Genomic DNA, 22,903 nt, shown 5'->3' on the forward strand with positions numbered 1-22,903 from the left:
AGACACGGTATCCAGCCGAGCGATCTATTAATAGCAGACAGGGGCCGATAACACAAAATATTCTTCGTTCAAATGAAATCCTTGGTTGTGCCGCTTGTCAATGGAATCCGGTGTGTTTGCTTCTGTCGTCTTCAATGAATTATGAATGTGTGTGTGAGTGATTAGAAAAGAACCCAACATAGACTTGCCTGAAACAATTTAGATCTAGACCTAGTCTATAGACCTAGGTAGATATTCTGACCCGATTCGACCGCCCGATCGGCGGTATTTACACAGTGTGTAAATAAATGAGGGGGAAGGATTAATAAAAACATATTTGGTTTTAAAAAGAAGAAGATATAAAATAAAAAGGGTAGACTAGCGGTAGGGTTAAAGAATAGAATTTTAAAATAACGACCACCCCTTATTTGTTGTAGACAGGGGTTAAACGGAGCACATTTAAAGAAAAATAGATTCTATTTTCATTTGTATCTATGAACGAATACCCCTAAAATATGTCCAGTTACTACTATTAATATGACCGCCCCCCTCCCTGTTCTGCTCGTGTAAACCAGTGTAAGTATTATACATCTATAATAATGATCTCATACTGCTAGTGATTGACATGTTGATACGTTATTAATAAAGTTTGAAACAAGTAGGGGTAGGGTAGGGTAGGGTAGGAAAACTCGATTTTTGTTCATTGACACACAACGAAAGCTAATTGGGTAAACTTTGGTTGTCCTGAAAAGGACAGTAGTAGGCTAGGTGGACAGTGGGCAGCAGGGTGACACTGTTTAGCTCTTGCCACCGGGTGTCTTCTGTGACTTCTTGGGCAGAAGCACGGCCTGGATGTTGGGGAGGACACCACCCTGGGCGATGGTGACACCCGACAAAAGTTTGTTCAACTCTTCGTCGTTACGGATGGCCAGCTGGAGGTGACGAGGAATGATTCTTGTCTTCTTGTTGTCTCTGGCAGCGTTGCCGGCCAACTCGAGCACTTCAGCGGCCAAATACTCGAGGACGGCGGCTAGGTAGGACTGGGGGCACCAGCACCGACACGCTCAGCATAGTTTCCTTTCCTCAACAGACGATGAATACGTCCGACTGGAATTGAAGGCCTGCCCTGGAGGAGCGAGACTGGGACTTTCCCTTGACTTTTACCGCCTTTACCACGTCCGGACATTGTGAGTTGGTTAGGAGCGAGAAGAAATACAGCGACTAACAGCGATACGGCTGCAGGCGATGAATGAAGACTTAACGGCGAGATCGGCCCTTTTATACGAAACGGCGAGGAAATCCGTTCGTCACCAAGCGAGCGTTCTGATTGGCTGCGCAGCGGCCTTGGCGGTTCGTACTCGTACTCGTACTCTCCAAATTTCCTCGCCGTTTCATATAAAAGGGCGGCCGGCGGTCGGTTCGCCTCATTTCTGTTCAAAGCCATTGAAAAGAAAACAACATGCCACCTAAAGTTTCTTCCAAGGGAGCCAAGAAGGGCCGGTAAGGCTAAAGCCGTACGCACCGGTGACAAGAAAAAGAAGAGGAGGAGAAAGGAAAGCTACAGCATCTACATTTACAAAGTCTTGAAGCAGGTGCACCCTGACACTGGCATTTCCCTCCAAGGCCATGTCCATCATGAACTCCTTCGTCAACGACATCTTTGAGCGCATTTCAGCTGAAGCCAGCCGTCTTGCCCACTACAACAAGCGCAGCACCATCACCTCCAGGGAGATCCAGACCGCTGTCCGTCTCCTCCTGCCCGGTGAGCTGGCCAAACACGCCGTCAGTGAAGGCACCAAGGCTGTCACCAAGTACACCACCAGCAAATAAACACAACAGCAAACAACCACCTGGCTTGCTTGTTGTGGCTCTACTACTCGGCCCCTTTTCAGGGCCTCCACCCATTCCCAATTAGCTCGGTTTGGTTTACATTGAACGAGTTTTCCCTCCCTCCCTCATCCACCCACCCACTCTGTGTAGCTGCCATGTTACAGTTTTTTTTTTTTGTTTAGTCATTCTTTTCTTTAATAAGTAGAGATAGATATACATACATACATAGGCCTACATAGTAATATGCCCTATCCCAACAACTGCACACACTATTCTCTTAACACATTTCATGCTAATTCTATCCTTTAAACTAGACATAAAAAGGCCACATACTTATTACTGGGTGGCTCCTTTTTTTTAAAAACACTATTTCATTCTGCATCTCACACAGGGCATCAGCACACCTCTATGCATATCATTTATTGTGTGTTGTTTGGCATAGATCCAAGGGATGAATGGGATTTAATAGTTTTAATTCAGATTATAAGGCTGGCTGTTGTAATAGGAATTATTAGCCAACACTTTGATTCTTATCACCAGTGCTAACTGCCATTTTCATTACAATACATCCATTCTGGTGGGTTGGTTTTTTTCTGTCTTCATTATATATGTTGAACATAACTGTGTGAGTGTGGCTTTTGGTGTTTTTATTATTTTTGTTTTTCTTTCATTAAAGCTACCATGTCAGATTGCTAAGGCATGCATCTGCCACCATTTGTTCACTGATATACTTTTTTCCTACTACCATCATATCATATGATTCTTTTGGTTTTGTCTTTTGCTAGGCCTGGCTTGAAAATGAGTTGGTTACACTTCTGCACAACATACATTCTCTTTAACAAGACAAAACAACAATTAAATACTCTGAACTTTTTTTTTTTATTATCATATATATACTTTTTTTTTTTTCAAAATACAGAAAATAAAAAATAACATGAGCTCAAGTACACAGCTTTCAAGAAGTTCATGGTTTTCTTTGCCAGCCTGCACAATGATTTCAGCACAGATTAAATTTAAACAATCAAAAGGAGGTTGATCTCTTACCGGCTGACGAGAAAGTTTGCGCAGAAGCATCATTTCTTAAGCCCCTGGTCAGTTGGAGTTGTAAAATGATGAGGTTTTCTTAACATTTGCCCTGGGGCATACATTTATGGTCCTGGTACTAGTTCTATACTGACAAGGATTCTTTCAAAGCAACTTGAGCCCAAAGGGAAGTATTTATATGCCTGCAACATAGCTGTGATTAATAAAGAATGAATTTCAATGCAAAAAATAATAATTTGAATCCCTGCAAGCTCCTTTCACATAAACCAGAGAGAAAAAAATGTATGCCAGTCTATAACATATACAATATAAATAAATTAGATTGAATATAAAGATTTTTTTTATTCCTCTCATTAGTTCAACCCTTCTCTTTTTATATAAACACCCAAGGCAGACGCTTGAGTAAATTAATATCCTTCCATATATTATAGAAGCATAAATAAATATGTGTAAAAAGTATTTCATATATGTATATATTTTTTTAAATATATATATATATATATATATATATATATTTTTATATATATATTTATTTATAATGTAAAAATATTGAATATATATACATAGACGAATATTGTATATATGTCTATATATACGTATGTATATATATGCATGTTTTGTGTATATATATATATATATATTTACATGTGTGTCTAAATGTATATTCATTGAATATATATTTGAATGTATATTCAAATATATATATTTGAGTGTAGACGAAAGACGCTCAAGTAAAATAATATCCTTCAGAATATTATAATTATAAGTTTTTTTCTTCTACCCCAGCAAACAGAAGGATATATATATACACACATATATATAATTTATATTTACAAATATATATTATATAAGAATTAATATATATATTCATAATACATATATATATATATATATATATATATATATATATATATATATATATATAAGTATATATATATATATATATATGTATAAATAAATAAGTTATATATATAGATATATTCATATATAATGTATTTATTATGTAAATATATGTATATATCAGTGTGCGTATATAAAGGTATGTATATATGTTCAAATATATTTATTTGTTTGTTCGGATACATATATATCTGTTGTGTGTATTAAATTGCGCTCTTCTGTCAGTTTTTTCATTTGACGACAGTCGGTTAAGGTACTGGCCCCAGCCTAAAGATATTAGTAGAGTCTTCATAATGTGATGCCATGGGCTAGCAAAAAATAAATGAAGAAAAATCACATAGCAGGACAAATTGACATTTTACATGCTTTCAAACTTAAACTGAAATCAGAAAATGATGTGAAATTCATCTTGTGTATATAGAAAAATAAGCATTGTGCCAAAATCCTAATCATTGGTATTAAAAATGACATCAGCTTAATTTAAAAACTGGAAATTGTTTTGCCCTGCCGGATGAGATACCGGTAGCAGACACAGGGTTCCAGGCTGATGAAAGAAAGCGGTATACTTAAAGACAAAAGAATACCCTGTGTTAAAGCGGAACCAGCTAAGATTAAAGCTTAAAGTAAAGGCCTGCCCTGTCGCAGAATGTTAAAGTGGCCGGTGAAAGATCCCCGCGCCAGGCTAAAAGCAAGCTGTACACTTATTACTTAACGAGGGCTTCTTCAGGTCTTGTCTGTAGGACAATTCAGTCACAATAACAGGCAGACCAGGCCAGCCCTGGATATAAGCTAATTCATTTTATGCGCTGCTTCGACAGTCAATGAATATGGAGCTGCGGTCAGACTTTCAAACAAACCGCCTGAGTATTTAAAATGGGAAACAATATTTATTAATATTATCACCAACTAGATCTAGATTATATAGGCTACAAGGAAACCCAGAACCAGACTGGAAAGAAGTAAATTTACTCCCACTAATGATGACTTATCACTAATACTAATAATTAAAAAAAATGTTTAAAAAAATTAATTGCTCAAACCTAATAATCATTACAATCAAGCATCAAGTCTGATAGCCAACATTGGACCTAAAATCTAGATCTATTAGTTTTTACTGAACTAAATCTTATGTTATTTACTAATAATTACTAATGCATTTAATTATTAATACCTAGGCTACCATTCCTACAGAATCTAGAAATTCTAGATCTAGACTCTAGAGAAATACTGGCGTCCCAGGCCAACCTAACCTTTTAAGCAACATCCTTAATTAGCATTTAATTAACCATGGATCGCCTGCCTTTTTTTTTTTCACCGTGAAATTATTATTGTAATTTTTGAAACAGTATTTTGAATAGATCTACCCTCCTGTTTATATTATTTTAGTTAAGCTAGAGCGTTAGATCTAGAATTCTAGATCGTCGCCTAGTTGCGTGTTTTAAAATGAAGCCAGAATATTAATAGACTGAAAATAAATGTGCCAGTTGTCGTGGGAAAAGGTTAAAAGAATAATTAATAAATGAAAAGCATTGAACTATTTCTCAAACATTAAATTAGTAGACTTGTAGGCGGCTAGATCTAGATCTATGTGATGAGTTGGATTAAAATTGAATGAATTCGTGCAGAATGTTTCGGAAGGAGTGAGTGAGCGGGAGACCCAAAAAAGTTAAAGTATCGCCTTTCCGATAGATCATTTCACATGAAAGCGATAGTTAAAGGACAGGTCGGATGCAGGGGGCACCTGGTTTTCTGATTTTAGTCAAGGAAAATGGGGAAAATGTATTTATTTTGTATTTTACAACGCGCGATGCTCGAAAATTAGTAGCTCAGGGAAGTCTACCGGTGGTTACCGCCTCAGGTTAAAAATAGCGACCAATGGCTGTAGAGGGAAAAAAAGGCACATAGTATTCGATATTAAAACAATGTTTCGCTTTTGTGGAGATTTAGGGCGTTTTTTATTATTGAAATAATATGAGGAAAGCAGTGAAATCATTATTGTAGCCAGAAAAGGACGAATAACTGCTGATTTCGTTTGAGTATATTTATAAGCCCCAATTTTCTCACACAGATGTCTACGGCCATACCACGTTGAAAATACCGGTTCTCGTCCGATCACCGCAGTCAAGCAACGTCGGGCGTGGTTAGTACTTAGATGGGTGACCGCTTGGGAACACCACGTGTTGTAGACTTTTTTTCATCTTTTGTCTTTTATTTTTTGCCCCACTGGACACCTATTCTTACCACCTGCACTCTTTCCTAAGTTCACCACATACCTGTGAACACTTTTGTAATATCGAAATATTTTTTGTTTGTTTCTTTTGTGCCTTCACGGTAGGCTACCTCGATCCTACCCACCCATGGAAACAAACCCCTTAAAAACCAACAAAGGAAAGATGACCACTCTGCCCAAATTAAATAAATAAACTAAGTAGGCTACAACCTAATAATTAGAAGTAACTCAGTAAGTTAAATAAGGGGTAGGTATGGAAAACATTCGTGTAGGGGTTACAACCACTCGAGCTAATTCGGAAACGTATGGGTGGCCCTAATAAGGGCCGGATGGGTAGAACAAATGGGTGGTCCTGGGTTGAGTTTAACCGCCGAAGCCGTACAGGGTGCGACCTTGACGTTTCAGAGCATAGACGACATCCATAGCAGTGACGGTCTTCCTCTTGGCGTGCTCAGTGTAGGTGACGGCATCACGGATGACATTTTCAAGGAACACCTTGAGGACACCTCTGGTTTCTTCGTAGATCAGACCAGAGATACGTTTGACACCACCTCTGCGAGCAAGACGACGGATGGCTGGCTTGGTGATACCTTGGATGTTATCACGCAACACCTTCCTGTGACGCTTGGCGCCTCCTTTGCCGAGTCCCTTACCACCTTTGCCTCGGCCAGACATATTGAATTTTTCTTCTTTGTTGATGAAGGAGTGTTCGAAAAACGCCGTCTGCAGAGAAACTCGCTCCTTATATACGGTCCTGGGCTCGAGTTCGTTCAATATGGCGGACACCGCCCAACCAAAAGCGGTCGGCGAATGAGCCAGCCAATGAAAAAGCAGCTTGCCGTGTCGACTGGAATGTTGCTGGCTTGTCGGCTAACGGTGTCGTTTTCAAAGTCATTTTTTCACCTATTCTGCTATGCGACCCTTGGATAAAAAATAAAGAGTTTCATTGCCCACACGTGTAGGCATAGAAAAGATCCACGTTTGTCATGTTAAAATATGATATTAGACGTTATTTTCACCGTTTTGTGCGAATAAAACTGAAATATTTCCCTACACCTAATTATGCGAGTACGAGCGAGCTCATTATGCGAGTACGAGAGAATCTCGAACGCTGATTGGTCGAGTACGAACGAAATAATATTCTCGTACTCCGCTCCGTACTCGCAGTGGTTTGTTTACATCGTGAAACGAATAGGTTAGTTAGGCTTCTAATAATTAAATAATCTATGGCGTGTAGTCGTTAAGAATAATTTCTGCTCTCCGATTAAGATCTAGATATCTAGCTCTAACCCTAAAGGGTTTTTCTTTTTTTTTTTTTATATATATATTTTAAAAAGCAATGGATAGGGTGGTGGGTGGGTGAAAGAAAAATATAAAATTTATTCTCTCCTTTCTTCACATTTGAGATAAATAAAACAATATCAACAGCATGCATACACGAATTCAAATAGCAATGTGATGTGTGAGTTGAATTAAAGAGATAAATGAATAGAACCTATCTCCCGCATCCCCCAGAATAATACTAATAGATGTAGTAGTAGTAGTAGTAGTAGAGTGGCAGACATGGGCAGGGGGTGTAGTGGGTGGGTGGGTGGAAACTCGTGAGGTGGGGGACCTTCACTGCTAATCTGAACGTTGTCAGGTGGTCCTAAAAAGGACCTTGGTTGAGGACAGGGGGTGGTGGTTTGGGCTTAAAAGAAACCTCTTAAGCACGCTCACCACGGATACGTCTGGCTAGCTGGATGTCCTTGGGCATGATGGTGACACGCTTGGCGTGGATGGCGCACAGGTTGGTGTCTTCAAACAGACCGACGAGGTAAGCCTCGCTAGCCTCCTGCAGGGCCATGACAGCGGAGCTCTGGAAGCGAAGGTCAGTCTTGAAGTCCTGGGCGATTTCTCTGACCAGGCGCTGGAATGGCAGCTTGCGAATGAGCAGCTCAGTGCTCTTCTGGTAACGACGGATTTCTCTCAGGGCGACGGTTCCAGGCCTGTAACGATGGGGCTTCTTAACACCGCCGGTGGCTGGTGCTGACTTTCTGGCGGCTTTGGTGGCCAGCTGTTTACGTGGGGCTTTGCCTCCAGTAGATTTTCGGGCGGTTTGTTTGGTACGAGCCATCTTTTTTTTTTTGAATGATCTTAACTGACTGTTAAGGAAATGCGGCAGCTCAGCGCTGCTGGCCCTTTTATAACCGTCCGCCAAACCCTTAGCGCAACGAAGCTCTCCCATTGGACGAGTACGAGTTTAACGACGCTGATTGGCCAGTAGCAGCCACACAACGTTGAGACAGCGTCGACATAGCAGATTATTTTTAGACACGGTATCCAGCCGAGCGATCTATTAATAGCAGACAGGGCCGATAACACAAAATATTCTTCGTTCAAATGAAATCCTTGGTTGTGCCGCTTGTCAATGGAATCCGGTGTGTTTGCTTCTGTCGTCTTCAATGAATTATGAATGTGTGTGTGAGTGATTAGAAAAGAACCCAACATAGACTGCCTGAAACAATTTAGATCTAGACCTAGTCTATAGACCTAGGTAGATATTCTGACCCGATTCGACCGCCCGATCGGCGGTATTTACACAGTGTGTAAATAAATGAGGGGGAAGGATTAATAAAAACATATTTGGTTTTAAAAAGAAGAAGATATAAAATAAAAAGGGTAGACTAGCGGTAGGTTAAAGAATAGAATTTTAAAATAACGACCACCCTTATTTGTTGTAGACAGGGGTTAAACGGAGCACATTTAAAGAAAAATAGATTCTATTTTCATTTGTATCTATGAACGAATACCCCTAAAATATGTCCAGTTACTACTATTAATATGACCGCCCCCTCCCTGTTCTGCTCGTGTAAACCAGTGTAAGTATTATACATCTATAATAATGATCTCATACTGCTAGTGATTGACATGTTGATACGTTATTAATAAAGTTTGAAACAAGTAGGGTAGGGTAGGGTAGGGTAGGAAAACTCGATTTTTGTTCATTGACACACAACGAAAGCTAATTGGGTAAACTTTGGTTGTCCTGAAAAGGACAGTAGTAGGCTAGGTGGACAGTGGGCAGCAGGGTGACACTGTTTAGCTCTTGCCACCGGGTGTCTTCTGTGACTTCTTGGGCAGAAGCACGGCCTGGATGTTGGGGAGGACACCACCCTGGGCGATGGTGACACCCGACAAAAGTTTGTTCAACTCTTCGTCGTTACGGATGGCCAGCTGGAGGTGACGAGGAATGATTCTTGTCTTCTTGTTGTCTCTGGCAGCGTTGCCGGCCAACTCGAGCACTTCAGCGGCCAAATACTCGAGGACGGCGGCTAGGTAGACTGGGGCACCAGCACCGACACGCTCAGCATAGTTTCCTTTCCTCAACAGACGATGAATACGTCCGACTGGGAATTGAAGGCCTGCCCTGGAGGAGCGAGACTTGGACTTTCCCTTGACTTTACCGCCTTTACCACGTCCGGACATTGTGAGTTGGTTAGGAGCGAGAAGAAATACAGCGACTAACAGCGATACGGCTGCAGGCGATGAATGAAGACTTAACGGCGAGATCGGCCCTTTTATACGAAACGGCGAGGAAATCCGTTCGTCACCAAGCGAGCGTTCTGATTGGCTGCGCAGCGGCTTGGCGTTCGTACTCGTACTCGTACTCTCCAAATTTCCTCGCCGTTTCATATAAAAGGGCGGCCGGCGGTCGGTTCGCCTCATTTCTGTTCAAGCCATTGAAAAGAAAACAACATGCCACCTAAAGTTTCTTCCAAGGGAGCCAAGAAGGCCGGTAAGGCTAAAGCCGTACGCACCGGTGACAAGAAAAAGAAGAGGAGGAGAAAGGAAAGCTACAGCATCTACATTTACAAAGTCTTGAAGCAGGTGCACCCTGACACTGGCATTTCCTCCAAGGCCATGTCCATCATGAACTCCTTCGTCAACGACATCTTTGAGCGCATTTCAGCTGAAGCCAGCCGTCTTGCCCACTACAACAAGCGCAGCACCATCACCTCCAGGGAGATCCAGACCGCTGTCCGTCTCCTCCTGCCCGGTGAGCTGGCCAAACACGCCGTCAGTGAAGGCACCAAGGCTGTCACCAAGTACACCACCAGCAAATAAACACAACAGCAAACAACCACCTGGCTTGCTTGTTGTGGCTCTACTACTCGGCCCTTTTCAGGGCCTCCACCCATTCCCAATTAGCTCGGTTTGGTTTACATTGAACGAGTTTTCCCTCCCTCCCTCATCCACCCACCCACTCTGTGTAGCTGCCATGTTACAGTTTTTTTTTTTTGTTTAGTCATTCTTTTCTTTAATAAGTAGAGATAGATATACATACATACATAGGCCTACATAGTAATATGCCTATCCCAACAACTGCACACACTATTCTCTTAACACATTTCATGCTAATTCTATCCTTTAAACTAGACATAAAAAGGCCACATACTTATTACTGGGTGGCTCCTTTTTTTTAAAAACACTATTTCATTCTGCATCTCACACAGGGCATCAGCACACCTCTATGCATATCATTTATTGTGTGTTGTTTGGCATAGATCCAAGGGATGAATGGGATTTAATAGTTTTAATTCAGATTATAAGGCTGGCTGTTGTAATAGGAATTATTAGCCAACACTTTGATTCTTATCACCAGTGCTAACTGCCATTTTCATTACAATACATCCATTCTGGTGGGTTGGTTTTTTTCTGTCTTCATTATATATGTTGAACATAACTGTGTGAGTGTGGCTTTTGGTGTTTTTATTATTTTTGTTTTTCTTTCATTAAAGCTACCATGTCAGATTGCTAAGGCATGCATCTGCCACCATTTGTTCACTGATATACTTTTTTCCTACTACCATCATATCATATGATTCTTTTGGTTTTGTCTTTTGCTAGGCCTGGCTTGAAAATGAGTTGGTTACACTTCTGCACAACATACATTCTCTTTAACAAGACAAAACAACAATTAAATACTCTGAACTTTTTTTTTTTATTATCATATATATACTTTTTTTTTTTTCAAAATACAGAAAATAAAAAATAACATGAGCTCAAGTACACAGCTTTCAAGAAGTTCATGGTTTTCTTTGCCAGCCTGCACAATGATTTCAGCACAGATTAAATTTAAACAATCAAAAGGAGGTTGATCTCTTACCGGCTGACGAGAAAGTTTGCGCAGAAGCATCATTTCTTAAGCCCCTGGTCAGTTGGAGTTGTAAAATGATGAGGTTTTCTTAACATTTGCCCTGGGGCATACATTTATGGTCCTGGTACTAGTTCTATACTGACAAGGATTCTTTCAAAGCAACTTGAGCCCAAAGGGAAGTATTTATATGCCTGCAACATAGCTGTGATTAATAAAGAATGAATTTCAATGCAAAAAATAATAATTTGAATCCCTGCAAGCTCCTTTCACATAAACCAGAGAGAAAAAAATGTATGCCAGTCTATAACATATACAATATAAATAAATTAGATTGAATATAAAGATTTTTTTTATTCCTCTCATTAGTTCAACCCTTCTCTTTTTATATAAACACCCAAGGCAGACGCTTGAGTAAATTAATATCCTTCCATATATTATAGAAGCATAAATAAATATGTGTAAAAAGTATTTCATATATGTATATATTTTTTTAAATATATATATATATATATATATATATATATTTTTATATATATATTTATTTATAATGTAAAAATATTGAATATATATACATAGACGAATATTGTATATATGTCTATATATACGTATGTATATATATGCATGTTTTGTGTATATATATATATATATATTTACATGTGTGTCTAAATGTATATTCATTGAATATATATTTGAATGTATATTCAAATATATATATTTGAGTGTAGACGAAAGACGCTCAAGTAAAATAATATCCTTCAGAATATTATAATTATAAGTTTTTTTCTTCTACCCCAGCAAACAGAAGGATATATATATACACACAATATATAATTTATATTTACAAATATATATTATATAAGAATTAATATATATATTCATAATACATATATATATATATATATATATATATATATATATATATATATATATATAAGTATATATATATATATATATATGTATAAATAAATAAGTTATATATATAGATATATTCATATATAATGTATTTATTATGTAAATATATGTATATATCAGTGTGCGTATATAAAGGTATGTATATATGTTCAAATATATTTATTTGTTTGTTCGGATACATATATATCTGTTGTGTGTATTAAATTGCGCTCTTCTGTCAGTTTTTTCATTTGACGACAGTCGGTTAAGGTACTGGCCCCAGCCTAAAGATATTAGTAGAGTCTTCATAATGTGATGCCATGGGCTAGCAAAAAATAAATGAAGAAAAATCACATAGCAGGACAAATTGACATTTTACATGCTTTCAAACTTAAACTGAAATCAGAAAATGATGTGAAATTCATCTTGTGTATATAGAAAAATAAGCATTGTGCCAAAATCCTAATCATTGGTATTAAAAATGACATCAGCTTAATTTAAAAACTGGAAATTGTTTTGCCCTGCCGGATGAGATACCGGTAGCAGACACAGGGTTCCAGGCTGATGAAAGAAAGCGGTATACTTAAAGACAAAAGAATACCCTGTGTTAAAGCGGAACCAGCTAAGATTAAAGCTTAAAGTAAAGGCCTGCCCTGTCGCAGAATGTTAAAGTGGCCGGTGAAAGATCCCCGCGCCAGGCTAAAAGCAAGCTGTACACTTATTACTTAACGAGGGCTTCTTCAGGTCTTGTCTGTAGGACAATTCAGTCACAATAACAGGCAGACCAGGCCAGCCCTGGATATAAGCTAATTCATTTTATGCGCTGCTTCGACAGTCAATGAATATGGAGCTGCGGTCAGACTTTCAAACAAACCGCCTGAGTATTTAAAATGGGAAACAATATTTATTAATATTATCACCAACTAGATCTAGATTATATAGGCTACAAGGAAACCCAGAACCAGACTGGAAAGAAGTAAATTTACTCCCACTAATGATGACTTATCACTAATACTAATAATTAAAAAAAATGTTTAAAAAAATTAATTGCTCAAACCTAATAATCATTACAATCAAGCATCAAGTCTGATAGCCAACATTGGACCTAAAATCTAGATCTATTAGTTTTTACTGAACTAAATCTTATGTTATTTACTAATAATTACTAATGCATTTAATTATTAATACCTAGGCTACTCATTCCTACAGAATCTAGAAATTCTAGATCTAGACTCTAGAGAAATACTGGCGTCCCAGGCCAACCTAACCTTTTAAGCAACATCCTTAATTAGCATTTAATTAACCATGGATCGCCTGCCTTTTTTTTTTCACCGTGAAATTATTATTGTAATTTTTGAAACAGTATTTTGAATAGATCTACCCTCCTGTTTATATTATTTTAGTTAAGCTAGAGCGTTAGATCTAGAATTCTAGATCGTCGCCTAGTTGCGTGTTTTAAAATGAAGCCAGAATATTAATAGACTGAAAATAAATGTGCCAGTTGTCGTGGGAAAAGGTTAAAAGAATAATTAATAAATGAAAAGCATTGAACTATTTCTCAAACATTAAATTAGTAGACTTGTAGGCGGCTAGATCTAGATCTATGTGATGAGTTGGATTAAAATTGAATGAATTCGTGCAGAATGTTTCGGAAGGAGTGAGTGAGCGGGAGACCCAAAAAAGTTAAAGTATCGCCTTTCCGATAGATCATTTCACATGAAAGCGATAGTTAAAGGACAGGTCGGATGCAGGGGGCACCTGGTTTTCTGATTTTAGTCAAGGAAAATGGGGAAAATGTATTTATTTTGTATTTTACAACGCGCGATGCTCGAAAATTAGTAGCTCAGGGAAGTCTACCGGTGGTTACCGCCTCAGGTTAAAAATAGCGACCAATGGCTGTAGAGGGAAAAAAAGGCACATAGTATTCGATATTAAAACAATGTTTCGCTTTTGTGGAGATTTAGGGCGTTTTTTATTATTGAAATAATATGAGGAAAGCAGTGAAATCATTATTGTAGCCAGAAAAGGACGAATAACTGCTGATTTCGTTTGAGTATATTTATAAGCCCCAATTTTCTCACACAGATGTCTACGGCCATACCACGTTGAAAATACCGGTTCTCGTCCGATCACCGCAGTCAAGCAACGTCGGGCGTGGTTAGTACTTAGATGGGTGACCGCTTGGGAACACCACGTGTTGTAGACTTTTTTTCATCTTTTGTCTTTTATTTTTTGCCCCACTGGACACCTATTCTTACCACCTGCACTCTTTCCTAAGTTCACCACATACCTGTGAACACTTTTGTAATATCGAAATATTTTTTGTTTGTTTCTTTTGTGCCTTCACGGTAGGCTACCTCGATCCTACCCACCCATGGAAACAAACCCCTTAAAAACCAACAAAGGAAAGATGACCACTCTGCCCAAATTAAATAAATAAACTAAGTAGGCTACAACCTAATAATTAGAAGTAACTCAGTAAGTTAAATAAGGGGTAGGTATGGAAAACATTCGTGTAGGGGTTACAACCACTCGAGCTAATTCGGAAACGTATGGGTGGCCCTAATAAGGGCCGGATGGGTAGAACAAATGGGTGGTCCTGGGTTGAGTTTAACCGCCGAAGCCGTACAGGGTGCGACCTTGACGTTTCAGAGCATAGACGACATCCATAGCAGTGACGGTCTTCCTCTTGGCGTGCTCAGTGTAGGTGACGGCATCACGGATGACATTTTCAAGGAACACCTTGAGGACACCTCTGGTTTCTTCGTAGATCAGACCAGAGATACGTTTGACACCACCTCTGCGAGCAAGACGACGGATGGCTGGCTTGGTGATACCTTGGATGTTATCACGCAACACCTTCCTGTGACGCTTGGCGCCTCCTTTGCCGAGTCCCTTACCACCTTTGCCTCGGCCAGACATATTGAATTTTTCTTCTTTGTTGATGAAGGAGTGTTCGAAAAACGCCGTCTGCAGAGAAACTCGCTCCTTATATACGGTCCTGGGCTCGAGTTCGTTCAATATGGCGGACACCGCCCAACCAAAAGCGGTCGGCGAATGAGCCAGCCAATGAAAAAGCAGCTTGCCGTGTCGACTGGAATGTTGCTGGCTTGTCGGCTAACGGTGTCGTTTTCAAAGTCATTTTTTCACCTATTCTGCTATGCGACCCTTGGATAAAAAATAAAGAGTTTCATTGCCCACACGTGTAGGCATAGAAAAGATCCACGTTTGTCATGTTAAAATATGATATTAGACGTTATTTTCACCGTTTTGTGCGAATAAAACTGAAATATTTCCCTACACCTAATTATGCGAGTACGAGCGAGCTCATTATGCGAGTACGAGAGAATCTCGAACGCTGATTGGTCGAGTACGAACGAAATAATATTCTCGTACTCCGCTCCGTACTCGCAGTGGTTTGTTTACATCGTGAAACGAATAGGTTAGTTAGGCTTCTAATAATTAAATAATCTATGGCGTGTAGTCGTTAAGAATAATTTCTGCTCTCCGATTAAGATCTAGATATCTAGCTCTAACCCTAAAGGGTTTTTCTTTTTTTTTTTTTATATATATATTTTAAAAAGCAATGGATAGGGTGGTGGGTGGGTGAAAGAAAAATATAAAATTTATTCTCTCCTTTCTTCACATTTGAGATAAATAAAACAATATCAACAGCATGCATACACGAATTCAAATAGCAATGTGATGTGTGAGTTGAATTAAAGAGATAAATGAATAGAACCTATCTCCCGCATCCCCCAGAATAATACTAATAGATGTAGTAGTAGTAGTAGTAGTAGAGTGGCAGACATGGGCAGGGGGTGTAGTGGGTGGGTGGGTGGAAACTCGTGAGGTGGGGGACCTTCACTGCTAATCTGAACGTTGTCAGGTGGTCCTAAAAAGGACCTTGGTTGAGGACAGGGGGTGGTGGTTTGGGCTTAAAAGAAACCTCTTAAGCACGCTCACCACGGATACGTCTGGCTAGCTGGATGTCCTTGGGCATGATGGTGACACGCTTGGCGTGGATGGCGCACAGGTTGGTGTCTTCAAACAGACCGACGAGGTAAGCCTCGCTAGCCTCCTGCAGGGCCATGACAGCGGAGCTCTGGAAGCGAAGGTCAGTCTTGAAGTCCTGGGCGATTTCTCTGACCAGGCGCTGGAATGGCAGCTTGCGAATGAGCAGCTCAGTGCTCTTCTGGTAACGACGGATTTCTCTCAGGGCGACGGTTCCAGGCCTGTAACGATGGGGCTTCTTAACACCGCCGGTGGCTGGTGCTGACTTTCTGGCGGCTTTGGTGGCCAGCTGTTTACGTGGGGCTTTGCCTCCAGTAGATTTTCGGGCGGTTTGTTTGGTACGAGCCATCTTTTTTTTTTTGAATGATCTTAACTGACTGTTAAGGAAATGCGGCAGCTCAGCGCTGCTGGCCCTTTTATAACCGTCCGCCAAACCCTTAGCGCAACGAAGCTCTCCCATTGGACGAGTACGAGTTTAACGACGCTGATTGGCCAGTAGCAGCCACACAACGTTGAGACAGCGTCGACATAGCAGATTATTTTTAGACACGGTATCCAGCCGAGCGATCTATTAATAGCAGACAGGGCCGATAACACAAAATATTCTTCGTTCAAATGAAATCCTTGGTTGTGCCGCTTGTCAATGGAATCCGGTGTGTTTGCTTCTGTCGTCTTCAATGAATTATGAATGTGTGTGTGAGTGATTAGAAAAGAACCCAACATAGACTGCCTGAAACAATTTAGATCTAGACCTAGTCTATAGACCTAGGTAGATATTCTGACCCGATTCGACCGCCCGATCGGCGGTATTTACACAGTGTGTAAATAAATGAGGGGGAAGGATTAATAAAAACATATTTGGTTTTAAAAAGAAGAAGATATAAAATAAAAAGGGTAGACTAGCGGTAGGTTAAAGAATAGAATTTTAAAATAACGACCACCCTTATTTGTTGTAGACAGGGGTTAAACGGAGCACATTTAAAGAAAAATAGATTCTATTTTCATTTGTATCTATGAACGAATACCCCTAAAATATGTCCAGTTACTACTATTAATATGACCGCCCCCTCCCTGTTCTGCTCGTGTAAACCAGTGTAAGTATTATACATCTATAATAATGATCTCATACTGCTAGTGATTGACATGTTGATACGTTATTAATAAAGTTTGAAACAAGTAGGGTAGGGTAGGGTAGGGTAGGAAAACTCGATTTTTGTTCATTGACACACAACGAAAGCTAATTGGGTAAACTTTGGTTGTCCTGAAAAGGACAGTAGTAGGCTAGGTGGACAGTGGGCAGCAGGGTGACACTGTTTAGCTCTTGCCACCGGGTGTCTTCTGTGACTTCTTGGGCAGAAGCACGGCCTGGATGTTGGGGAGGACACCACCCTGGGCGATGGTGACACCCGACAAAAGTTTGTTCAACTCTTCGTCGTTACGGATGGCCAGCTGGAGGTGACGAGGAATGATTCTTGTCTTCTTGTTGTCTCTGGCAGCGTTGCCGGCCAACTCGAGCACTTCAGCGGCCAAATACTCGAGGACGGCGGCTAGGTAGACTGGGGCACCAGCACCGACACGCTCAGCATAGTTTCCTTTCCTCAACAGACGATGAATACGTCCGACTGGGAATTGAAGGCCTGCCCTGGAGGAGCGAGACTTGGACTTTCCCTTGACTTTACCGCCTTTACCACGTCCGGACATTGTGAGTTGGTTAGGAGCGAGAAGAAATACAGCGACTAACAGCGATACGGCTGCAGGCGATGAATGAAGACTTAACGGCGAGATCGGCCCTTTTATACGAAACGGCGAGGAAATCCGTTCGTCACCAAGCGAGCGTTCTGATTGGCTGCGCAGCGGCTTGGCGTTCGTACTCGTACTCGTACTCTCCAAATTTCCTCGCCGTTTCATATAAAAGGGCGGCCGGCGGTCGGTTCGCCTCATTTCTGTTCAAGCCATTGAAAAGAAAACAACATGCCACCTAAAGTTTCTTCCAAGGGAGCCAAGAAGGCCGGTAAGGCTAAAGCCGTACGCACCGGTGACAAGAAAAAGAAGAGGAGGAGAAAGGAAAGCTACAGCATCTACATTTACAAAGTCTTGAAGCAGGTGCACCCTGACACTGGCATTTCCTCCAAGGCCATGTCCATCATGAACTCCTTCGTCAACGACATCTTTGAGCGCATTTCAGCTGAAGCCAGCCGTCTTGCCCACTACAACAAGCGCAGCACCATCACCTCCAGGGAGATCCAGACCGCTGTCCGTCTCCTCCTGCCCGGTGAGCTGGCCAAACACGCCGTCAGTGAAGGCACCAAGGCTGTCACCAAGTACACCACCAGCAAATAAACACAACAGCAAACAACCACCTGGCTTGCTTGTTGTGGCTCTACTACTCGGCCCTTTTCAGGGCCTCCACCCATTCCCAATTAGCTCGGTTTGGTTTACATTGAACGAGTTTTCCCTCCCTCCCTCATCCACCCACCCACTCTGTGTAGCTGCCATGTTACAGTTTTTTTTTTTTGTTTAGTCATTCTTTTCTTTAATAAGTAGAGATAGATATACATACATACATAGGCCTACATAGTAATATGCCTATCCCAACAACTGCACACACTATTCTCTTAACACATTTCATGCTAATTCTATCCTTTAAACTAGACATAAAAAGGCCACATACTTATTACTGGGTGGCTCCTTTTTTTTAAAAACACTATTTCATTCTGCATCTCACACAGGGCATCAGCACACCTCTATGCATATCATTTATTGTGTGTTGTTTGGCATAGATCCAAGGGATGAATGGGATTTAATAGTTTTAATTCAGATTATAAGGCTGGCTGTTGTAATAGGAATTATTAGCCAACACTTTGATTCTTATCACCAGTGCTAACTGCCATTTTCATTACAATACATCCATTCTGGTGGGTTGGTTTTTTTCTGTCTTCATTATATATGTTGAACATAACTGTGTGAGTGTGGCTTTTGGTGTTTTTATTATTTTTGTTTTTCTTTCATTAAAGCTACCATGTCAGATTGCTAAGGCATGCATCTGCCACCATTTGTTCACTGATATACTTTTTTCCTACTACCATCATATCATATGATTCTTTTGGTTTTGTCTTTTGCTAGGCCTGGCTTGAAAATGAGTTGGTTACACTTCTGCACAACATACATTCTCTTTAACAAGACAAAACAACAATTAAATACTCTGAACTTTTTTTTTTTATTATCATATATATACTTTTTTTTTTTTCAAAATACAGAAAATAAAAAATAACATGAGCTCAAGTACACAGCTTTCAAGAAGTTCATGGTTTTCTTTGCCAGCCTGCACAATGATTTCAGCACAGATTAAATTTAAACAATCAAAAGGAGGTTGATCTCTTACCGGCTGACGAGAAAGTTTGCGCAGAAGCATCATTTCTTAAGCCCCTGGTCAGTTGGAGTTGTAAAATGATGAGGTTTTCTTAACATTTGCCCTGGGGCATACATTTATGGTCCTGGTACTAGTTCTATACTGACAAGGATTCTTTCAAAGCAACTTGAGCCCAAAGGGAAGTATTTATATGCCTGCAACATAGCTGTGATTAATAAAGAATGAATTTCAATGCAAAAAATAATAATTTGAATCCCTGCAAGCTCCTTTCACATAAACCAGAGAGAAAAAAATGTATGCCAGTCTATAACATATACAATATAAATAAATTAGATTGAATATAAAGATTTTTTTTATTCCTCTCATTAGTTCAACCCTTCTCTTTTTATATAAACACCCAAGGCAGACGCTTGAGTAAATTAATATCCTTCCATATATTATAGAAGCATAAATAAATATGTGTAAAAAGTATTTCATATATGTATATATTTTTTTAAATATATATATATATATATATATATATATATTTTTATATATATATTTATTTATAATGTAAAAATATTGAATATATATACATAGACGAATATTGTATATATGTCTATATATACGTATGTATATATATGCATGTTTTGTGTATATATATATATATATATTTACATGTGTGTCTAAATGTATATTCATTGAATATATATTTGAATGTATATTCAAATATATATATTTGAGTGTAGACGAAAGACGCTCAAGTAAAATAATATCCTTCAGAATATTATAATTATAAGTTTTTTTCTTCTACCCCAGCAAACAGAAGGATATATATATACACACATATATATAATTTATATTTACAAATATATATTATATAAGAATTAATATATATATTCATAATACATATATATATATATATATATATATATATATATATATATATATATATATAAGTATATATATATATATATATATGTATAAATAAATAAGTTATATATATAGATATATTCATATATAATGTATTTATTATGTAAATATATGTATATATCAGTGTGCGTATATAAAGGTATGTATATATGTTCAAATATATTTATTTGTTTGTTCGGATACATATATATCTGTTGTGTGTATTAAATTGCGCTCTTCTGTCAGTTTTTTCATTTGACGACAGTCGGTTAAGGTACTGGCCCCAGCCTAAAGATATTAGTAGAGTCTTCATAATGTGATGCCATGGGCTAGCAAAAAATAAATGAAGAAAAATCACATAGCAGGACAAATTGACATTTTACATGCTTTCAAACTTAAACTGAAATCAGAAAATGATGTGAAATTCATCTTGTGTATATAGAAAAATAAGCATTGTGCCAAAATCCTAATCATTGGTATTAAAAATGACATCAGCTTAATTTAAAAACTGGAAATTGTTTTGCCCTGCCGGATGAGATACCGGTAGCAGACACAGGGTTCCAGGCTGATGAAAGAAAGCGGTATACTTAAAGACAAAAGAATACCCTGTGTTAAAGCGGAACCAGCTAAGATTAAAGCTTAAAGTAAAGGCCTGCCCTGTCGCAGAATGTTAAAGTGGCCGGTGAAAGATCCCCGCGCCAGGCTAAAAGCAAGCTGTACACTTATTACTTAACGAGGGCTTCTTCAGGTCTTGTCTGTAGGACAATTCAGTCACAATAACAGGCAGACCAGGCCAGCCCTGGATATAAGCTAATTCATTTTATGCGCTGCTTCGACAGTCAATGAATATGGAGCTGCGGTCAGACTTTCAAACAAACCGCCTGAGTATTTAAAATGGGAAACAATATTTATTAATATTATCACCAACTAGATCTAGATTATATAGGCTACAAGGAAACCCAGAACCAGACTGGAAAGAAGTAAATTTACTCCCACTAATGATGACTTATCACTAATACTAATAATTAAAAAAAATGTTTAAAAAAATTAATTGCTCAAACCTAATAATCATTACAATCAAGCATCAAGTCTGATAGCCAACATTGGACCTAAAATCTAGATCTATTAGTTTTTACTGAACTAAATCTTATGTTATTTACTAATAATTACTAATGCATTTAATTATTAATACCTAGGCTACTCATTCCTACAGAATCTAGAAATTCTAGATCTAGACTCTAGAGAAATACTGGCGTCCCAGGCCAACCTAACCTTTTAAGCAACATCCTTAATTAGCATTTAATTAACCATGGATCGCCTGCCCTTTTTTTTTTCACCGTGAAATTATTATTGTAATTTTTGAAACAGTATTTTGAATAGATCTACCCTCCTGTTTATATTATTTTAGTTAAGCTAGAGCGTTAGATCTAGAATTCTAGATCGTCGCCTAGTTGCGTGTTTTAAAATGAAGCCAGAATATTAATAGACTGAAAATAAATGTGCCAGTTGTCGTGGGAAAAGGTTAAAAGAATAATTAATAAATGAAAAGCATTGAACTATTTCTCAAACATTAAATTAGTAGACTTGTAGGCGGCTAGATCTAGATCTATGTGATGAGTTGGATTAAAATTGAATGAATTCGTGCAGAATGTTTCGGAAGGAGTGAGTGAGCGGGAGACCCAAAAAAGTTAAAGTATCGCCTTTCCGATAGATCATTTCACATGAAAGCGATAGTTAAAGGACAGGTCGGATGCAGGGGGCACCTGGTTTTCTGATTTTAGTCAAGGAAAATGGGGAAAATGTATTTATTTTGTATTTTACAACGCGCGATGCTCGAAAATTAGTAGCTCAGGGAAGTCTACCGGTGGTTACCGCCTCAGGTTAAAAATAGCGACCAATGGCTGTAGAGGGAAAAAAAGGCACATAGTATTCGATATTAAAACAATGTTTCGCTTTTGTGGAGATTTAGGGCGTTTTTTATTATTGAAATAATATGAGGAAAGCAGTGAAATCATTATTGTAGCCAGAAAAGGACGAATAACTGCTGATTTCGTTTGAGTATATTTATAAGCCCCAATTTTCTCACACAGATGTCTACGGCCATACCACGTTGAAAATACCGGTTCTCGTCCGATCACCGCAGTCAAGCAACGTCGGGCGTGGTTAGTACTTAGATGGGTGACCGCTTGGGAACACCACGTGTTGTAGACTTTTTTTCATCTTTTGTCTTTTATTTTTTGCCCCACTGGACACCTATTCTTACCACCTGCACTCTTTCCTAAGTTCACCACATACCTGTGAACACTTTTGTAATATCGAAATATTTTTTGTTTGTTTCTTTTGTGCCTTCACGGTAGGCTACCTCGATCCTACCCACCCATGGAAACAAACCCCTTAAAAACCAACAAAGGAAAGATGACCACTCTGCCCAAATTAAATAAATAAACTAAGTAGGCTACAACCTAATAATTAGAAGTAACTCAGTAAGTTAAATAAGGGGTAGGTATGGAAAACATTCGTGTAGGGGTTACAACCACTCGAGCTAATTCGGAAACGTATGGGTGGCCCTAATAAGGGCCGGATGGGTAGAACAAATGGGTGGTCCTGGGTTGAG

At 39.0% G+C, this 22,903-nt stretch overlaps 3 non-coding genes across 3 annotated transcripts; all 3 read left to right on the top strand.

Moving 5' to 3' along the window:
• Nucleotides 1-5,823: 5,823 nt before the first annotated feature.
• LOC131934297 (5S ribosomal RNA) lies at nucleotides 5,824-5,942 on the top strand. The gene has a single exon (XR_009385623.1). It is a non-coding gene; the product is annotated as a 5S ribosomal RNA (ribosomal RNA).
• Nucleotides 5,943-14,101: 8,159 nt separating this feature from the next.
• Nucleotides 14,102-14,220, top strand: LOC131934299 (5S ribosomal RNA). Its single transcript, XR_009385624.1, has one exon. It is a non-coding gene; the product is annotated as a 5S ribosomal RNA (ribosomal RNA).
• An 8,161-nt stretch (nucleotides 14,221-22,381) lies between these two features.
• LOC131934300 (5S ribosomal RNA) lies at nucleotides 22,382-22,500 on the top strand. Its single transcript, XR_009385625.1, has one exon. It is a non-coding gene; the product is annotated as a 5S ribosomal RNA (ribosomal RNA).
• The last annotated feature ends 403 nt before the right edge of the window (nucleotides 22,501-22,903 follow it).

The sequence above is a fragment of the Physella acuta genome, unplaced genomic scaffold (genome assembly GCF_028476545.2).
Source record: "Physella acuta isolate Inbredline_101_S28 unplaced genomic scaffold, ASM2847654v3 ptg002794l, whole genome shotgun sequence".
Classification (NCBI taxonomy): Eukaryota; Metazoa; Mollusca; class Gastropoda; family Physidae; genus Physella; species Physella acuta.